At 41.8% G+C, this 22,558-nt stretch overlaps 1 protein-coding gene across 2 annotated transcripts in view; it reads left to right on the top strand.

The window, feature by feature from the left end:
* asic1b (acid-sensing (proton-gated) ion channel 1b) overlaps positions 1–22,558 on the top strand; it is a 203,086-nt gene that overhangs the window by 145,676 nt on the left and 34,852 nt on the right. The gene's annotated exons all lie outside the window — the stretch shown is intronic.

Here is a 22,558-nt window from a genome sequence, read left to right as displayed (position 1 = left end):
TGGCAAGTGTCCCATACAGGGTCAATAGCCACTTACTAGCAGCTAATTAGGCTGATGAGAGGGCCTTAATGGCTTCCTACAGGATGGTTCTCTTGTGCTTAATATCAGGGCTGAAATAAAACGTTTGTCTCTGAATGACAGGACGGATGTGTGAGGAGCTGTACTGTAAGTAGAAATATATCGTCCAATTTAAGAGCTTCAGGCTTAGGTGGCTCATGCATGCATGAATGTGCAGACAGACCTTTAAAGTTGTTCCAATCCTTTTATTAGAATAATTATTCATTACAGACTGTCTGTGTTGAAGGAATATCTACTCCCAGCTAGTTCAAGTACATGATATCCTACAGAGAAGGGACATTTAGGAGTGTGTGTGTGTGTGTGTGTGTGTGTGTGTGTGTGTGTGTGTGTGTGTGTGTGTGTGTGTGTGTGTGTGTGTGTGTGTGTGTGTGTGTGTCAGAGCTGGTGTTTGCTACCTCTCTGCACAGTGTCACAGATGACTAGATGATATCTATCGCAGTCAGCAGGACTCTCTTGGGAAGAGAGTGCCTCTCTGTAGCAGAGTGTAGACTCAGCAGGACGCCTCACCCCAACCATGTGTGTGTGTTTTAGTGGTGCGCAATATGGCGGTATATACTGTGCTACGGAAGAAATGTGTGCAATGACAAGCAAATCCTTCAGGAAATATCAAGTCTTTTTTTCTTTTGGTAACTCTAGAATAGAAACATGTTTGAACATGTGTTTGTCTTAATGCTGCACAGACCTTAAAACCTGTAACACCTTGTTCTAGGGGACCTTGGAGCTTCCATTTGTATTTATTTTTTAACTTTACCAGTAGAGTCTTTTGTTTTTTAACTAAAGCATTGTCTCATGTAAAGCAATTGAAAAAAAAATAATCAAATGAAATCAAAAAAGTGACCTTGATATTAAATTACATATACTGTGTTAGAAGATTTTGGCAATATATGTTATGTGTTTATGGTAAATGTGTGTGTACTGTATATGTGTGTTTGCAATAGATAGAGGCAGAAGTAAAAAGATGGGGATCAGTTTTATATATTTTAGACTGATTGGTAAAAGCTATAAATTATTATTGAACATTTTAAAAATGTAATTGACTTGCTCTGTGACATTGCAACATCCCTTTAATGAAAATGTTATATTGATAAGTGATAATATGGATCTATGCCAAACTTAAAGCTACATAAATAGGTTTTAGGGCCACCCATTTTTGGGAGAAGAGATCTGAGACACACTTTTAGACAAACAACCCTGACACAGTTTCACCTTATCATTTGTGTTATCCAGCAGACAGTAAGTAACATTATCACCCTATTGGGGTCATGTCACTACGGGCTACATCTTTCAAATTACTTGTAGCCATAAGATTGAAAGATTATGTAAAGATGTTAAGGGAAATGTTTACATATGTCCTCAGTTATTGTACCACTGTGAGGCACTGTAGTATTACGTGCTACGTAGTGACCAGTCTTGGGTCATGAAAATGAGGGTGTTTTCACCTGATGCACGTGTACACTGTCTATGTTTGTTCTCTTCTAAGTTAGCTCGGCTGAGCGAAGGAATCACCTGATTGATTGATTGATTGAAAAGTTTATTAACAGCTTGTATATTGGGTACAGTACAGTACAGCTCAAAACATACAATTGTTAAGGGGATGCAGACCAGAGAAAGACTTTCGTCTTGTTTACATCAGGGTCCCCCATTTCCAATTCATCATGTCATTTAAGACATATAAGACATACAGATGGCTTATTTACAATTTACATACAGGTGGTTTTTTACATACAGATTGCTTATTTACAATTTTCATTTTAGATTTCGTTATAATACATCCTAACCGGACATTTAAGACATACCAAGTCTACAGATATACAGTTAGTTATAGCCTACCTGTGAAGCAGAGGAATAAATCATGCTCAAGGGCTAAACAGTTCATCGTCTCCGTCTCCAATATTTCTCTCCGAGTGCAGCGTAAGAAGAAGCTGCCATCCTAAACCTCAACAGGTTATGGGCCCAGGAGTCATTCGGGGAGAAGTTTGAAGATGTATCACCGTCAGAAAGTCACGGCGAACAGCGTGCTAACGGGATAGCAAGATAAGCTAACATGGATCATCGAGGGACAAGCAGGTTGCCTCGACTGATGTTCGACGGAGATGAAACTAAGTATGAACTGTGGGAGACAAAAGTGTTAGGACACATTCACCTATTAGGGTTAAAGAACACGATTCTAAGAGAACCAAATAGTGAAGCCGAGATAGTGGCAGACGGCAAGAAAAATGCAGACGCGTATGCTGAGCTAATACAACTTTTAGACGACAAAAGCCTCTCGCTAATTATGAGGGATGCGCCCGACAATGCAAGAGAAGCCTTAAAGATATTAAGGGGATATTATGCCGGGAGGGGAAAACCCCGGATAATAAACTTGTATACCATGTTGACATCGCTTCAGAAGACGAACAGTGAAAGTGTCACAGACTATGTCATACGGGCAGTAACCACCATCTACGGAACGCAGGTGAAACGTTAGGCGACGGCCTACTGATAGCCATGGTCTTAAAAGGACTGCCTGAGATGTTTAGGCCATTTGCAATACACGTGGCACATAATGATGATAATATAACGTTTCCAGAGTTCAGGACAAAGCTAAGGAGTTTTGAAGACACAGAGAAATTAAGCACGACAGAGTCGAGTGATAACGTGATGAAGACTCAAGCGAGACCCGGACGGCGGCCTGCCAAGCAAGGTGCATATGACAGGAACAGTGACAATGCCGATATTGAGTGTTTTAAGTGCGGCACAAAAGGCCACAGAGCGAGAGTGTGTCGGCAGAAGACATGGTGTAGTCAATGCAAAAGTGACACACACAAAGACGCCACGTGCAGGCGTAAAGACAGACAAGATGGGAGAAAAGTCTTAGAAGAAGATGGCGGCGACGCAGATTACGTCTTCAGGATCAAAGACGGAGAAAACAGGGTCCAGCGGCAGCCAGCACGCAGCATCCAGGAGAAGGGCCTGATGGTCGACACAGGAGCCACCTCGCACATCACCAAGTTCAAAAACTTCGATGACACGTTCAAGCCAGAGACACACTGCGTGGAGCTGGCAGACGGTACCCGGTGCAACGGCGTCGCTCAACGCAAGGGAGAAGCAGAGGTTTGCCTGGTCGACAGCAGAGGACGGCGACATACCACTACGCTGAGAAAGGCGTTGTTTATACCGTCATATCCCCAGGACATCTTCTCAGTGAAGGCAGCGACCGCCAGCGGAGCCACGGTCGTTTTCAAGCAGGGAAAAGACGCTTTAATACACAAAGACGGTACTGTGGTGACCACCTATTAATACACTGGGACATAATTCATACATGGAACTACAGTTGGGGCTATTGTTTCCACACGGACATATATGTGTTGTTATCTATATATGTTGTGTGCCCTCCTGGCTCTTTCTCTTGTCGTCCCGGGCTGCGACCCAACAACATCTACATTTCTGCTGCTCATTAAAGCAAGCTTTGTACCTCCATTGCACCGCCTCCGACTCCCTATCTCTCGGCACTACATTGGTGACCCCGACAGCGTCTTGGGAAGTTTCCGAGACGGACCCGAACACGGCAAAGGAAACCCAGGTTTCTTTCTCGAAATGCCGGGGATTTTTTGGAGTCGACCGTAGCTGCTACAGGCACGCGGACTGAGGCTCGGTGCGCGCCTCGTGGAATGGCTGAGGATGTTGCTCGCCATTCCCGCATCTGCCTTCCGACTACAGGGGGGACGATGCACAACCTGCTGGGTAGGGATGAACCCGATTGCTACCTCGTGGGGTTGTTTCTTCGGGGCGTGCGGCTGCACGTCCCAGCTGCGCTAGCTAACGACAACTAGCAGCTAACCACGTTGGCTAACTACGGCTAGCAGCTACCGGTGGCTGCCAGCTAACGGCAACAGCTAACGGCTATCGACCCTTTTGAGTTTTTGTTTTTTTTCTGGTGCCGGAGAGGAGGTTCGACCAGCCGGTTGACCTCAGGTGGACACTCTCACATTTTTCACCACCTCCACGGCGGTTCCAGACGCCACTCACGTTTTCATCGACGCCTGGGTGGTGCACTCCTGGACCCCGTCTCGCCTCGACGGTTTTGGACGTCGCCCATGCTGCCATCGGCCCGTGGGTGGCGCGCTCCGGAGCCTGTCTAGCCTCTCCTGCCTTCCGGGGATATCCAGACGCCACTCATGTTCATCGGCGCCTGGGTGGCGCACTCCTGGACCCCCTCTCGCCTCGACAGTTCCGGACGTCGCCCATGCTCCATCGGCCCATGGGTGGCGCGCTCCGGGACCCTGTCTGGCCTCTCCTGCTTCCCGGGGATGCCTCGACATCTGCTGAGGACTTCATGCCCGCCACCGCGGCACGTCTGCCTGCGGCCGGGTTGCTCTCCTGCTTCCCGGGGATGCCTCGACGCCTGCCGAGGACTTCGTGCCCGCCGCCGTTGCACGTCTGCCTGCGGCCGGGTTGCGCTCCTTCCTCCCGAGGACTTCATGCCCGCCGCCGCTGTGCCCTCGCCTGCGGCCGGGCAGCGCTCCTTCCTGCTGGGGACCACCGGGTTGTTGACGCCCGTCGCGACTCAGCGACCCGGCTTTCACCGACTGGCGGGTGATGACTTCATTCGCCACGACGCCTACTGCGGCCCCCCTTCCGACGGCCCGTTCCATGGCCCGGTCCTCACCTGCGGCCCCACCCTCCTCGGCCCCTGTGGTGCTTCCTCCACGGACGCGAGGATTTTTTTGCCATGTTTGAATTCTGGGGGGGCTTGTGTGGTGACCACCTATTAATACACTGGGACATAATTCATACATGGAACTACAGTTGGGGCTATTGTTTCCACACGGACATATATGTGTTGTTATCTATATATGTTGTGTGCCCTCCTGGCTCTTTCTCTTGTCGTCCCGGGCTGCGACCCAACAACATCTACATTTCTGCTGCTCATTAAAGCAAGCTTTGTACCTCCATTGCACCGAAGGTATGCAGATCAAGGGCAAAACAGATAGACCCAACCAAGAATGTGAGGTGTGTATTCAGGGGAAATTTGCACAAACCAGAAATAGAAACTCTGATAGTAGAGCAAAGGCTCCATTACAAATCGTACACACGGACCTAGCCGGTCCAGTAGCTACAGAGTCAAGAGATGGTTACAAATATGTACAGTCATTCACTGATGACTATTCGGGTGCAATATTTGTATATTTTCTAAAAACTAAAAGTGACACGGTACAGGCAACGGAAAAATTCCTAGCAGATACAGCCCCATACGGGAAAGTGAAGTGTATAAGGTCAGACAACGGCACAGAGTTCACATGCAGGGATTTCCAAACGTTGTTAAGGAAAAACAGGATAAGACATGAGACGTCAGCCCCGTACTCGCCCCACCAGAACGGTACAGCTGAGAGAAGCTGGCGTACTCTTTTTGAGATGGGTAGGTGTATGCTAACTGAAAGTCAGCTACCAAAACAGTTATGGAACTACGCAGTCCAAACGGCAGCCATAGTACGTAACAGATGTTTTAACATGCGTACAGGACAAACCCCTTACCAGATGCTGACAGATAAAAAGCCTAACGTCTCTACAATGCAGAAGTTTGGGTCTGTATGTTACACATACAAACAGGACAAGGGAAAACTTGATTCTAGGTGTGATCAGGGGCGTTTTGTGGGTTATGACAAGAACAGTCCCGCGTATTTGGTCTATCGCCCAGATACTGAGAAAGTACAAAAGCACAGGCTAGTCAAGTTTGTAAACAAGGTAACTGGAGAAACAGACACAGACATTTGGGTCAGACCCAAATGATGACAAATACAGTGTGAGGCAGCCTAGGGCTAGCAGGGTCACACAGGAGATACATGAGAGCACAGAGAATGCTAAAGAGACTAGTGCACAAAGTGACAGTCCAGTAACTATGTCTGACGACAGTAGCCAAACACAACCAAGTGGGACAGATGATGAATCTGAGGGTGGGAGATACCCGACTAGAGACAGAAGGAAACCAAGTCATTTAAAGGACTTTGTAACTGAAGACAGTGATAGTGATGGGATTCATACTACCGTAGACTACTGCTACAGAGCAGTATGTGGCATTCCACAGACATTTAAGCAGGCTATGACGTCAACTGACTCAAGAGAGTGGGTCAAAGCCATGGATGACGAAATCCAATCATTAAACGACAACAACACATTTACCCTGGCAAATCTGCCAAAAGGCAAAAAGACAGTGGGGGGCAAATGGGTTTACTCTATCAAAAGTGATATTGAGGGAATGGACAAGTACAAAGCAAGGTTTGTGGCCAGAGGATGGGGATTGACTATGGAGAGATTTTTTCCCCCACGGCCAGCTTGACGAGTGTAAGAGTGTTGTTACAGAAAGCAGCACAGGAGGACTTGCTACTGCATCAGATGGATGTAAAAACAGCGTACTTACACGCTCCTATAGATTATGAAATCTATATCGAACAACCAGAAGGTTATGAAGAAAGAGGGGAAGGTCTAGTGTGTAAGCTAGAAAAATCTCTTTATGGTCTAAAACAATCCGGTAGAAATTGGAACAGGATTTTGCACGATTGTTTAACTGAAGACGATTTTGCACAGAACCCAGCAGACCACTGTGTCTATGCCAAAGAGACCGAAGGTGGAAAGGTGATAATAATCATCTGGGTCGATGATCTGAACATTGCAGCTAGCAATGACAAAATAATGAAGGAAGTGAAAGAGATGCTCTCTGCCAAATTTAAGATGAAAGATTTAGGCAGCCTAAAACATTTTCTGGGTATCGATTTCAAACAGTCGGATGGATGTGTAAAGATGTCACAGGAAAAATATGTTAACAAGATACTGGAGAGGTTTAACATGCAAAACTGTAAACCCAGAGAAACACTCTGTGATCAAAAACTTGACTATACAGAAAATGCAGTGAAAATGGATGATGTCAGGATGTACAGAGAGGCGGTAGGCAGCCTTATATACCTGACCACATGTACAAGGCCAGATTTAAGTTTTGTTGTGAGCAAACTATCACAATATTTTGCTGAGCCTACAGAGGAACAGTGGGTAACTGTGAAACACGTGTTAAGATACCTTAGAGGCACTATAGAGAAAGAGTTGTGTTTCAGAAGAAACAATAGTGACAAGCTAGGCTTACTAGCCTACAGTGATGCCGACTGGGCAGCTGATGTCACCGACAGGCGCAGTACCACAGGATACTGTGTAAGCCTCAGTAAGAACAGCTCTTTAGTCTCATGGAAGAGTAAGAAGCAGCCTACAGTGGCACTTTCCACCTGTGAGGCGGAATATTGTGTCAGCGCAATATGAGGGTGAAAATGAGGGTGTGTTCACCTGATGCACGTGTACACTGTCTATGTTTGTTCTCTTCTAAGTTAGCTCGGCTGAGCGAAGGAATCACCTGTGAAGCAGAGGAATAAATCATGCTCAAGGGCTAAACAGTTCATCGTCTCCGTCTCCAATATTTCTCTCCGAGTGCAGCGTAAGAAGAAGCTGCCATCCTAAACCTCAACAAAAGATATTTATAGAAATTGTTTCGGATCTTTTCACGTCTGTCCTAATCTTACCTGTTGTATATGGCCCTGTTCAGACTCCTGGGTTATCTGATGATGACAAATGGACATCTTTGAGTGTGTTACTTCACACATACCCACATGCGCCTTGAGTGTCCTCTTAGGATTGGATCTCACCTCCCTCGCTCAAAATACAAATTGACACAAGTGACCTGAAAAAAACCGGATCATATATGCTTTAATGCAGCTTTCAAGTTGAGGTGTACCAAAGCAGAGATTTGGATCTGACTGACGGGTCTTTTCCTTCATGTCGCCTCTCTTTCCCCCAGCCTGTCTAGCCTGCCTGTCCTTTCGATCTCAAAAAGGGGAAAAAGGCACAAAAAACCAACCGCAGTGACGCGTCCTAAAACCCGGATGTAAACTCCTTCCGGTTCCTTCGTCAAAAACGCAATGCAATTTCTCCATAGGATTTTTGGAAAATAGCTCGAAATAAGGTCTGTGGTTCAGGTTGACACACATTTAAGAGACGGATCACGTTTTGTTCAGTCGGATAATATCCACATGTCTATCCTACTTTTATAATTTTCGAATCGTAAATCTAGTCGCAAAATGCTAACGTTATGCTATAAAGGAACTACAGCAGGGTCGCTGCTTCAACGTCACGCCAACTTAAGATCCATATTCAAACACACAGATTGTAAATGGTACACGTTGAAGCGTTTGTTTGAACAGTTTGCACGAGGCAGGTACTTGCTTTCAAGCAGAACAGGGCAAACAAACTTAGAGGGAGTGTTTTACGTGTTCGGCGTAATGACGTAAAACAGCCTCGACAACTTCTGTAGTCCTATTCAGCCACTTGTTAACAACCATCGTTTTTCAGACACGTAAACTCTTCAAAAATCACCAGCGGGGTCACTGCTGATGTATTTAATGTCGTAGAACAAAACGTGATCTGTCTCTTCAATTTGTGTCAAACACAGACCTTATATGGAGCTATTTTCCAAAATCCTATGGAGAAATTGCATTGCTTTTTATCGAAGGAACCGGACGTGGTAAAAATGCTAACTTACTTCCGGGTTTTAGGATGCGTCATTGCGGTTCTCTATAGGCTGCTCTCTATCCCACACTTAAATCTCCCAGGTTGTATCCCTTTATTCTGCCTTGCAAACATTGTCCTCATCAAAAACTCACTTTGAGGCTGTTCACATTTTTGCTCAGTCACTTTGAGACTCTGGATAAAAGCAGTGACAAGAAGCCTTAAATGTAAATGAGCTCTACATCTCAAACAGACCTGTGCTAATGTTAGTGGAAGGTCTATTGATAGAGCGATGGCTGTTTCATATCAGAGTCAATCTCAACGGGTCTTCTGCTGTTGCCTTTGGCCTACACTTTAGAGGAGGGGCTGATCATATTATTCGGCACCAAAACCTAATAACCATGGCCGAAGCAAATCGTAACACCCATAATGTCTGCCTAAGTAACAGACGCAGAAAGAATTACACACGCTACAGGGGAGCTGTGCCCTCTTGATTTAAGCCCCCACCTCTCTGTGTTTAAGGGTTTATATTAGGACATCAGCGTTCAGGCGGTTTGAGAATTAGCAGGACAGAAAAAAGAAAGCATATAAATCATGACAGCAGTTAGCGATGGTGTCTGCTTCACACCTTAGAATTCCGTACACATGAACATACAGCCTTGGTTAGACATCATTATTGCTTTCAGTAAATGTATCTCAGGAGAGGCCATTTCGCTGCAGATCAAATTGAAATCAAAATGAAAGATGCATCTAGGTGTAACCCAGCATGCAGCTGGACTGTCAGTTTCATCCTCTCCAGAAGCTTCATCCTCCTCTGTGTGTCATACGTGTGTTTGTGTGTCGTACGTGTCTTTGTGTGTGTGTCAGCTTTGCTCAGAGTTGTCAGCCAGTCAAACTACAACTGGCCCCTCTTCGTTAGTTTTGCACACACTCAACTCTTGCCGTCAGTTTAACAAGCTGCCACTGTATTTGATGTAAAAAGGAGAACAAACAGAATTCCGACGTAGGTAAATGACTTGTTTTGCTTCAGGGTTTCCCCTCTGTCTGAATATGCTGGTTGATAGCAGCTGATAGGCCTGTGATTCTACGCTGCTCTTAAGAGACTGAAATTGAATGTGACTGGTTATCGCCTGAGGAAGTTCATGATGTTACTTATGCTGAATTTAAAATCAAAACAACATAATATGTTGACAGTGTGAGATTTATGGTACAACTTGTCTTTTAGGGATGGATTTGCTCAAGGTGCTCATTTGTTTAAAATCAAACCAAATTATAAAAAACGTGCTCTGCAAAAGGAAATGTTGTTAATGCTGTTGCCAGTAACGTTTCATGTCGGTTGTAAAGAGTGCACACTTGTTCAGTGGCGACTGGTCATTGGGGGCAGGTGGGACACAGCCCCACCTAGTGTCAGCAGAAAGTATTAAAAATAATGATTACAACAAAATGCAAAAAAAATATATATATATATATTATATATTTTAAGATCATGTTTAATCATCTGATTCGTCTGTACATTACTGTTTTAGTATGTGTTCTTCTAATTAGTGTCTACAGTGTGTGCCTATTGAGCTGTTTAGAGCCATGTGGGACAAAACCCGATCCTGCCCCCCCTCTCTCTGTCTAAGTGAACGGTGACTGTAAAAACTACACTGCGCATGCTCAGAATATTTTCCTATTTAATGTGTGTGGCAAAAAAATAATGACCATAGGGGCATAGAGCTGCCATCCCCACCATACTCATCTCACATCATTCAGAGCTGATTGGCTGTAAGTATGTGTGCCGCGAAAAGTGTGGTGTGTGTGAAGAGGAGACGAGAGAGCTGCAGTGAGGCGTCCTAAAACCAGGAAGTAAGCTGCGCATGGCTTCCCTCGACAAAAAAGCAATGAGATTTCTCCATAGAATTTTTAAAAATAGCTCCAAATAAGGTCTGTGGGAAACGTAGCTGTTAGGTAAATGCACGTTTTGTTCAGCCGGATAATATCCACATGTCTACCCTACTTTTATAATTTTCTAATCATAAATCTATTGATTAGATTAGATTTATGATAGACTTTTGAAACTACAAGAACATAAGGAGGACTTTTACAAAAAAGTAATAGAGATTTTTGTTCAGAAGGATAGGCAAATGGACTTAATCTTCAAGTCAAGGTAAGACTGCAATTTTATTGAAAATGGGATCTTACTAAGAGAGAACAATTCAATATTTAAATGATACAATTACATTTTTTGGGTATCCTTTTGTTGAACTGTCTGTTTAAAATTAATTGAAGCATCAGACAAAAAAAGCTTTTGAAAATAATATTATATTTTGATTTAGGTCAAAATATAATATTTGTAAACCTGAAGAGTCAGTGCCAGTGCCTCACCAGCCATGAACCTTACTGCAGAAAGCTAGACATCTAAGTTGTTTGTGCCCCACCACTTTTGTACATATAAAAACGCCACTGCACTTGTTGCAGTACGGTTTGTGAGGGATTTATGTTTGACTTCCCGTACCTAAACTAAATGTAAGCACATATCGTAAAGCCAGAGGGTTGGCCATCAAAATGATATTTGAAAAGCCATCCAAAACGTCTTAACTCGAGGCGATTCTGTTTGCATCAGCAAATGTAATTTAAATGTATGAACTTTCAATCGGCTATGGAATTACCTCCTGATTTAATTAGCAATTTGCATTTATTAATATCATTATTTTAACATTTGAGTGATATTACAAAGATACAGCTCCTAGTATATCTGAATCACAATGATTTAATGACAATATTTATTGGATTTTCTAGATTGTTTTGTCAATTACATCTTTAAATGTTTACTCTCATATATCACTTTTGTTAGGAGTATCAATCCGGCTATTATATCATTTTCCTGACCATGCGTTAACTACAGAGCTGTGGTAAGTGTGTGTTTAACTTAGCCTATAGCATAAAGACTGGACGCGGGGGGAGATACCTTGCCAGGTTTCCTCTAAAGTAAAACAAAAATGCCTACAAGCACTCTAAAGTGAAGCGCATTGTATCTTATTAGTTTATTCCATACTGCTGTCCTTGAGGTTGTCTGGTAGTGTGAGTGAATCGAGTGGACCAACGTGCAGACGTGGGTTTTTCCAGATGATCAAAATATATTCAGTTCCACTACAGAAAGCAGGAACATAAACGATTTCATTGGGTTTATCACTTAGACCCCTCCATAGACAATTAACCAGATCAAAAACCTTCACAGTACACAAAGCACTGGCTTGCTTCATTTTCCTGGAAAGTGAAAAACACAGACCAAACTCTGTTTTGTTTTTTTATTGATGCCAAGGTTGCTTGATTACATGTCATCCTTGGACCCTTCCAAAATAACCCTAGCCACCACAATTTTCTTAAATCATCCCTGTTCTGAATGCACATGACAACCACACAATCTCGAACGCTCAACTCACCTCCACAAGCAATAAAACAAATGGATGGTTTTAGTTTTACAAGAAGGATTCATTTGTAAATGTCAGACATGAAGGGGACCATTTATTTCACAAAGAGCCATTCCTTCATTTCTCCCTGAGCAGCAAATAGGAGGCATCGGGCCTGTGGGGTACTGGGAGGCTGTTTTGCTAGCTAGCGGCCGTACTCTGAAAGTCATTCATCAGAACCGTTTCCTCTTTTCCCAAACGCGCCCCAGCCCTGCTGTCATGATGCTGGGAGATGAATTAGCGCTGCCATCCTGTGTTTCCCCCGTGCCGCCCCTTGGGCCGTCAATATAAATCTGCTTCCTCCCGCCACAATACTTATACGGTATCACTCGTGAATCCATTCTCAGATGAATGCATTGATGTGTGGTGGGGCTGTCACCTCACTCACACCATGAATAAACGAAGGTTTCTGAGACCCTCTTCTCGTGAGCACAGGGATGTTAAGTTAACGGAGCTTGGTAGACAATAGATTCTCACCACATGCGAGCTATTCACAGTATTTAAACATCTGTTCTGGAGCACACTTCTGTGACATTAATGTAGTTAATCTTTTAAGGGTTTCAACACAGCAAAGTGTTTCCCAAGGCAGTGCTTTACACGCTGCTTTTAAACAGCTCGAAGGCTTCCCACCGTGTCTATAGCTTCCCTAATGTACAGTCACTGTAAAATGGGTCAACATGGGCTTTTAGAGAATCTTATTTATATATGTTTATGATGAGCTCACCCACGTCCAATACATTTGTGCTGATGTACTGTATAGTCAAATCTGCAAAAAAACTACTATACAGTTTTTATACTCCAGATCTTTGGCACTGTATATTAGCAATTATGTATAAGTCACGCCTTCGTGATGAATTACGTTTGAAATCAAAAACCCACAAGTCTTTTTCTGAAACCAATGAAAATATAACAATAGCATCACAGCCATTATAGCACCTTACTGAACATTATTTTTGATTAGAGTTATAAAGTTTTCGATTGCTGGTTAGTTAGCAATAAAAAATGTGGTGCTGCAGCACAGGCATGAGAAAAATAAAGAGCTTTTTGAACATTGAAGCATGTAAACATGTCACAGTAGAGGCACAAAATACATTTATGGAACATGCAGAATGAGCTTAATAGGACCCTTTGAAAAGCACTGGTTACTAAATCCCTTTGCTAGAAAATTGGGTCATTCCGATTTTTTCAGATTTTATCAAATTTCCTACAGAATCCCAAATATTGTCACAGCCTTTTTTATAATTTCCCGATAAGTGAACCCATACTCCATGTGTAAAACTGGTGGAATGCCCCTCCATTACATTCCAATACTTTAGACATCCTTGTTTACATCCATGTGAGCTATGTTGTACCATTATAAGTCTGTAACATGTTCAGACTTCGATTATATTGTGTTCATAGCAGTCAAATAAAATGACTGTTTGAAAACCAAGGTCTTTTATTCACAGCGCTGACACAATGAAGCTGAATGTGTTTCATGCTAGTAGTTTAGTTCAGTCATACAATATTCAGCTTTGTTTAAGTGTCACCACCTGAAGCTCTGTGTGTTCACAGGCTGGCAGTGAGCTATACTTCCACTGACTCTCACATCGTTTTTACAAAGCGGCAGTCACCTTACGCAGTATTTCATTCAACTTTACAGCCCGGCAGATTAAGAGGCTATTGGGAAATTGGCCTTTGTGACACTTGTCCCTTCCAGCAGATCATGTACACAATTATCCTCAAAATTGTTTCTGTAAATCACCACCTGCTCCTCTGTCAGCCTACAGCACCTTTTTCCACCCTGCTTCTCTTCCTTTGCTCGGTCCTCTCCCCTCCCTCCCTCCCTTCCTGATCCCTTGTGGATACTTTGGCTGCAAACATTCCCAGCGGGAGACAGGGAAGCAAAACAAGAGATGCAGAGAAAATACGGAAAGATCTCAAACGGAGAGGAGGAAAGCGGGAGGCGGTGTGGGGAACAAAGGTGTGTGTGACGCGGGTTGTCTTGAAATGTTAAGAAACACATCAGAGAATATGCCGAAGGAGAGGATTGTGTTTATGCCCAAGTCAAAAAGTCAAGGGGTTGTATGCATATGGGGGTAAACAGAGAGAAGTGAGGTAGAGTTTGTAGATTCAGCAGATAGTGGAAAGCAGAGAGGTGGTGTTGCCTCCCTTGTGTCATGTAGTTTGACTCTACACGTGTCCCCACCCTGATCCAGACCCTAAATGACAGGTTGATAAAGTGCAGAGTGCCTCCACTACCCAGAGCTCTCACAAACACACCTCTGCTATCATCACATGCAGCCTGACACAAAGAGCAATGTGCAGCCCAAAGGTTTGTTTGCCCCTGAGCGTCTACAAACCAGAGACGGATCTCATATAATTCCCAGTAGAGACAAAAAATACATAAAATAATCCACATCTTTTTTTTACATGTGGCTTTAATTTGAATCCAAAGCCTCAGGTAGTAAGGTTGTTTTTTTATGTATATTTTTCTCAGCATGAGCGTATATAAATAGATGCAATGGATTTTTTATTTATTTAAAATGCCAACCCAGAGCATGGCAAGTGTTTCACTTCTTAACCGTCACTTATTAACGCCATTTTAATAGCTTTAAATAGCTACATCATGGCTGCATGGCTTCACATCAGCCTAAGCGAAGCCTGTAAGGTAGCACAGGCAGTCAACCTGAGCAAAATGTACACGTGATGTGCCTTACCCCCTCATAAAACCAACCAAACACATTCCCCGTAATCTGGCGCTCTCAGGCATCGCACCAACAATGACTTTTACTGTTAGACAAGGGAACCAGAAGTCTGAAATTGTTCTTATTCCCAGCTTGAATGACTTATTCCTGCACCGCTCTATAACTTGTATATACCACTTGAGCTTATTAATGGACTTTATCACAACATAAGTAAGCGTTGCAAAGGTTTCCTCGACAAAAAGCAAGGGGATTTCTTCATGGATTTTCGAATATTTGGCATACACACGTTTATGATACTTACACATTGTGATCAGCAGGATAACCTCCACATATTAACACCACTTTCATATATTTTGAAGCGTAAACGCAATAGCCAGAAGTAAATAGCTACATCATGGTTTCATGGCTTCACGTCAAACTAAGCTAAAGACTCATGATGATGTTTGGTAATCTCATTTAGCTATTTTGTTAGCAACCGCCATTTTTCAGACACATAAAAGCTTCAAGCATTCACAATTTGTGTATATTTACTAATGTATTTAATGTCCACAAACAAAAACGTTCAAATCTCTTAAGTGTTGTTGATTACCGACCTTAAAAACGTAGAGAAGGAACCAGAAATGCTGAAATGGTAACTTGGTTCCAGGTTTAATCACCTACTGTATTCCTACCCCTATCTGTAATTGGTATTTACCCCATGAGTTTATTAATGGACTGTATTACATCATGCAACTGCTTGTTTTTCTCTTTCCATTTGTCCCACACTCTAAAAACGAATTCAGGCGACCTTTCACCTCCACTTAATTAAATGCATGGTTGCAAGATAAAAAATGTGAGTTAATTGATTTATATAAACATTTTAAATTGCAAACATTAATTTATAAGTTGTGTTGACGTAATAATGTTGTTAATTACATCAACTTAATATTGTGTGTAATTTGAACTCTGATTTCTGCGTTAATTGACTTAAAACAAAATTAAAGTTGTAGTAAGTAATGCAATTGGCTTGATAACTTAATTGTTCTACACCTTGAGTTAAGGAGTTCAAGTCCACTCCCACTTAACATGCCTGGACAAGTTCCCACAGTTAAGACAAATAGAAATATACAAAGGACATTTTAAGGTGAGTGTCATCTTTTGTCATTCAAATACAGTAGATAGCCTTGTAGTTGCACTGTATAGGTAAATTGCTGTTTGACCAGAATTAGCAGCCTTGGAACTGTGAATAGTTCTGTGAGAGGATACAAAGTAGTAGAGGCTACTGTGAGAGTACAAATACTTTGGTTACTATAGTGATATCGCTTTTTATTCAAAATGAATCTCGTGAAGCAGATCAAGGACATGCTTCTTGAGGTAGGATCGTTATTTAGAGTTGTCATTGAAATGCAAGTTGTTGGCAGTCACCCATTCAGAATATATTCATTTAGGTCATTTATCTTTTTTTCCTTTTTCAAAAATAGCACAATACAATTGAAGTGTGCAGAGAACTATAGCCATCCGCTGCCTTGTCGTGTACCTTGGAGAAAAGGAAGAGGACCTTTTCAAGGAGTTTAGCGACGTAATTAAAAATCTTGAAATAAAATAAAATCCACGGGCACAGTGTAAAAACACAGGACAAAAGCACTGCTCTCTGTCAGTTACATTTTGAAGCATATTGCACTTTTGGCCACGCCCCAATCAATAATATCTTAGCAAGGTTCAGCATGGATAGGTGTTGACAGCAATGGCATGGGAAAAGGATTGTGTAACATTTGAAAAGTGGCTTCTGCTCTTCTGCTCCAGTTCAACTATTGTATGGAACCTGCAAAAAAGAAGAGAAGATACACTAAAACTTGTACGGTTGTGATTGACAAAATCTGTCCACATGCATTTAAACACTAGGCAAAGTACTCAAAAGCACCTCTGTGTGTCTTCAGGACCACATTGCCATGACGACACACACATGCAGACTCAATAGGTGAAAACAATACCAGCGTTGCTTTAGCAGCTGGTAATAATGGCTCTGAATTCGCTAAGAGTGACAGTTTATAAAGTATGCAGTTACCTAATTCATTATCTCTTATGCGCTAACCTATTATTTAATGTGCTTCAAAAGGACTTGAATATCGCCTTCATCAGTGACCGGTCCACCCCAGGATCTGACCATACGATGGCAACCATCGTGGTCGAGGGAAACAAATGAATGAGCAAGCATTCTGCGTTAAATGTGTTCATACTGTTTGAAATAACGACTGTCGGCAGTGTAAACATCTTTGTTACATCTTTTGTAAAATTGATGTGTGTGATCTGCAGATTGGTGGCCATTAAGAGTTTGTTTCTGTAGTTTTACAAAAACTTTACAGATTTTACATATTAGGCACTGGTTTTAAATATGCAAAGGCCTCTAACTTCGATGTGATGGCAGCATGTATTAGCTGTGTCCCCATGTCCCATGGTAATATGGCTCATGTGTTTATTTATTATTTGTGGGGCAATTTAAATTTGTGTTATTTATCTTTTTTTCAGGATTTAAATGAAGCTCAGCGCAAGTTCTTTCAGGAAGACTGGGTCTACATTCACTCCGCAGCTACATATAATCAGCTCATCACAGGCGTTCTCTTTAACCTATTACATTTCACCTCATTCTCCAGCAGCCAATCAACGTGCTGCAGCCAAACTATAAAATGGTTCTCCTCTCTCCTGCAGTCAGCTGTGATTTCAGGTGTTCATGCACCTTATCATAGGCATGTGTCAATAAATGTTCAAACAAAATGAAGTCTCTCCTGATTGAAACATCATGTGTTGAAATAAACAACTGCAGTTCAAAATAAAAAGTGAATTGCCTAATACTTTTGTTGTGAAATCAATGAATGTCTTTCTTTAAAGGCAAAAACATGAAAAAGCTAAGGAAAAAAACTATTGAATACAATATATTTGGAGTAACTTCATTTATAAATGGTTGTCAACTTAAAAACGTGTGTTCACAATGATGGTAATTAAGTACATACAACTTTAAATCCTTTTAAATCATGTGGTAAAACAAGTTGGAACAACTTAAATTTTGGAGTAATCAACTTCAAAACTTGTGTTTATGCTACCAATTATTAAGTAAGTGGTAATTAAAAACACCTCTGATTGTAGAGGAAAAGCCTTCTCCCCTAACTCAAATAACTTTGTTGCTTTAAGATCATTTCATTAAAAGTTGTCTTAACTCAATAAACATGTATGCAAACTGTTGCGTTTATTTTCTTTGTTGAGCCAAGGCATTTGTTTTTAGAGTGCAACAACCCTAATTCCCAGCTCAATTTATTTTTCCAATAACTAAAGATTTTTCCACATCCGAACCTGCAACCAATATTAGTAAACACACACGTGTACAAGCACATATACTACATCTACTTTCTTTATTTGCGTTGTCTGCAGAAAAGAGAAAAACTCCAAAGTAAGCCCCTTGCATACGGGGGAGTGCTCATGCACAGCAAAAAGCTCATAGAGTATGCACTTAGAGACCTGGAAAAACGAGAAAAATGAGGCTATTGAAACAAGAGTGAATAAATAAATATCAAAAGATTGTACACTGAGAATTAAGGAGACCGAAGAGTTCTGCAAATGTGTAGTTGCGAAAGGTCAGACTATTGGGCATGTAGTTATGTCATGCGCTTCAACTTTAAATATGTTTGAATACTCAAAAAAAGAAAAAGAAATACAGCATGTAATTCTTCCCTGAGCATGTCACACACTGCATGGCAAAAGGTGTAATCCTGTGTGGCGGGCTAAAGACTGATAAGATGTGACTTCTAGTAGCAGCTATTTCATTTCTGTGCTTGTCGTGCCTTTTCATTTATCTCCAGTTTGCTTTTAAACATTCGCTGCTTCACTGGCTTCACTGATTGAAATTGAAGTATTTTTCTAATTTGGAGAAGCTGTCAAAGGAAATGTCCACCCTGAAAAAAGGCCCTCTTCTGATCACTCTTATTCCCGTTAGCTCCCAGTGATCAAGCAGCTAATACTCTGTGGTGTTTAATCGCCTGTGATGGAATTCACAAGATCAGTTTACAAGGATCGGGACATCAGTGGACTGCAAATGTTTTTGTAATTGCATCCCTTTTAGTTTCATTGTAGTGTTGCTGACGGGTCTAAACTCCAAAATGTGTACATAAATATCCTCTGCACACTGTCAGTGTGTTAATGAAAGTCCCCATAAGCTTTATGTTTATCAGCCCAGGGATTTGTCTCTATAACATCATTTAAATGACTTTAGAGGAGACGGATTCACACGTTGAAATGAAGATTGGGCTGTTTAAGACGATAGCAATACCATTTGAGCATTTCCTCTTAAGCTTAGTGTTTTCGAATGCCTGAAATCGTTATCATTTGAACAAATAAGTTAACAGTCGTTTTATAGACTAAAAAAAACAGTTTGGGGAATATACACTGAAAAATCAATAGTCTTTTAGCCAAAGACTGCATTTTCTGCGCAGCACTAATCAAGGAAACTGCTTTTTTTTATAGGATTCCTTTTTTATTCACTCTTGAACGAATCAACCAAAGTTTGAAACAGTGGTTCCCAAATTCCCATTCATAAATTCAAAGTTTATTTTAAAAAACAATCGATCAAACTGGATATTTATTCACATCATCACAGATGTATTAAGGCGTACAATTTGTGGCCAAGGTCCCCTAACAAATACCCCTGTTTGTTTCATAATGGGTTCATTAGTGAAACACTTTAACCGCAGTTTCAGAGCATTTGTTATTCTGTTGTAACACATGCTGTGGGATTGTGTTTCTCTGTCAAGCCAGTGCATCATTATCCCTTCACCCAGATGGATTAGCTTGTTGCTCAGAGCCTCAGCTCCGATATGTCTTTCTGTTGATGAGCTGGCTGGGGAAACGGGGTTGAACGATTGCTGCTAAATGCCAAAAGTGTCAAGATCCATCTCTGGTGAATTCTGATGCACCCCCCACCAAACAACCAATAATGAATGCATGTACCTCCCAAATGTATGAATACTTTCTAAGTCTTCTTTTTGCTCTCTATCTGATACATTTCCCATCTCTCACTTCCTCCTGGTCATGTCTATGCAGCGTTCTTTACATGACGCACAGTTGCAGTCAATCGTATTGATTTCCATGGTACAACACTTGAATATGTAATTTTGGTATCTTGCTGTGAAGCTGTTCTGGTCCCCGGTTGAATAACCATCCCCATGGCACCTTTACTCCTTGAAATATGAGTAATCTCCCGAGGAGAATACTTGATTGTCCTCAGGGGGGATGTAATGATGTGTTAAGCCCGCGAGAGGAGGAGAGTGAAAAGTACGATGTCTAAATCCAGAAAAATGGAGAAAGATTAAACTGCTGGTGGTTGCCTGATCTCATCTGTGAGAAGTGCTTGACTCTCCTGTCTTCTTATCTATGTGAACTATCATGTAGTCGGTGGGTGGGTTGGGTATAGACTTGACTAAAAAGGAAGTCAAGTCTCCCTAGGAAATACACCACAGTAATACTTGCAGTCATGATTTACAACAATATTTCCCTGACTTTAACGCAGCATTGAAGATATATTTCCTTAAACATACAATATAGCTACAGTCTTTTCTCTAACTTAACTTTAACTTTGTAACAAACCATTTAAAGTTGGCCCCTCCTCCTTGGCTCCACGACAGTCGCCAGCTTTAGCAATCTTCAGTCCAGCTAGCTAATGGGTAGAGTGTCCAGACAGGAGAATTTAAGGGAGCTTTCCAAGCTTCTAATTCAGACAACATCGATCATAGTGTCAGCCGGGCAGAGCAGAGCCCTGGGGGAGGAGAGGTTGAGGAGTGACAGCTGGAGGCCGAGCGAGGACCAGAGAAACGCCCAGAAAACAGCAAGACGGAAAGAAAATATAGACCGAAGCCAGGAAAATCCTGAGAACACACGCTTCTAATGGGGCATGAGTGATGAGAGAGAGGGATTATTTAGTCTATACATTGTAGTTCTTGTTTCTTTAAACATACCATAGATGGTGCAGGCATACAGTATTATGCTTTGTGGTGCATATTGCCAAATCTATTTCAAAATAAAATAGGGAAAGACGTTGAGACACGGTAAAAGTGTAACAAAGAAAAGTGGTTTTAACAAAAAAAGTTGATGCAGTGACTACACATGCAATGCTAACTGGTGGTGAAGCTGATGAGCTACTAGATTACAATAGCTCATTGAGCTTCTCTACATTTAAATTACATAAACATCTTACAATGTGTGCATTTGAGCAAGTTTATCAACTTCATTAAATATGTTGTCTTACATTTTAAAGAGACAATAGGAGATAGAGAAAGAGGTTTGGTTCCCTCTCTACCGTCTGTTTACTCCATACTAGCATTTTATTCAACCTTGTACATCATTTATTTTCATGAAAAGTTAAACTCTCCTTACAAGTAGCTAATTGTCTCAAGACAAATTGAGTATTGATTAACAATACAACAAGCTTTAACAGTTTATCCTTGAGACCATACACCTGTTTGTACCGTCAACATGTCTCATTACTGAAAACCATTAGTCATCTATGGAGGTTTGTTTAACTCTGAGGAGGTTAAACAAAAGGTTTAGTCATATGAGTTCACCAACATTAAACTTATTTCTATTTATTTGAGCAAATCCAAATATAATATAGATCCATTCAAATTAATTAAAATGTTGCAGTTTTCAATGCAGTGTTATCAGCCTTCACCCCATAATAGCCAAACTCATTTGAATAAGATAAAGATAAAGCAAAGTGCTTATTCCAAACACCCATATAGATTTGCTGTAGTTGTGCCTGAAAAGTTTTAAATGTGCAACGAGGGAATGTTCTTGGTTACAACCCGTCTTTTGGTGTGACTGATTGCCTTTTTCTTTCTAACTTTTCTGTGGTCACTATGTTCCCAGATCTCAGCAATCACGCAGGTTGCCAGACACCAGATTTCTCCTTTAAGCTAGAGAAGGGCAAGACTTGAACAATTGATTCACTCAGCACACCTCAATTATCCTCTCCTTCTTCTCTCACTTACACAATTTCCTTCTCACCTCTTTTCCCTCGGTCCCCCGGTAAACTAGACTTGTACACTCGCACAAACCCACTGCGACCAGAAGAAGGAACTGAGAGTGAATCAGGCCTGCATGTTGTCTGGCTTTCGCTCCGGATTTGAACACTGTGATGATGAGCAACCAAGCGTGAAACACCACTTAACCAACACCCCTCTCGAGAGGAAGATGGTGTTCACAAAATGCTTCGTCAATGGTGCATTCAAGCCTGTGTTGCCTGCCAAACAGGTTTTCCCTCAGCCAAACAGTGGCACTGCAGGGTCAAAAAAAGCATTACGTCTATGTAAGGCTCTCTGGGATTATGGGAGATGTCTAATGATGTGCAACATGATTTGCATTCATTTACCCAAAGCATCTTGACCCTTCTTTACCGAAACATCATCAGGGAATTGACAGTCGGAAATGTCAACCAGTGCCACCAAAACGTTAGGTGCCCAGTGAGTGTTTTTCTGCACTACAATATTTAAAATGCATCTCGTGGAGCGGTAATGAAATAGACTGGAGTCTCTACAACATTGCCATCCATGATGCAGTGCTCAATTTTGAGGAAGAATACAAATTGTGAGTCAGAAGGGATTATCATGACTTGCCTGAATGTGAATTTGTGTGTGTCAATTTTGCTATATGTACTTTGTGAAATATACGTGTGTGTGTGTGTGTGTGTGCCTAAAGGTGTGTGTGTGTGACGGTCTTGAAAAGGAAGACAAATGTTCTGTAGCTACTGAGGCCAATGATTTAATTCAGCTAACAGCACAGAGGACATTCTGAAGAAAC

This window comes from Gymnodraco acuticeps, unplaced genomic scaffold (genome assembly GCF_902827175.1).
Source record: "Gymnodraco acuticeps unplaced genomic scaffold, fGymAcu1.1, whole genome shotgun sequence".
Classification (NCBI taxonomy): Eukaryota; Metazoa; Chordata; class Actinopteri; order Perciformes; family Bathydraconidae; genus Gymnodraco; species Gymnodraco acuticeps.
This window is presented reverse-complemented; position numbering and strand designations above follow the sequence as displayed.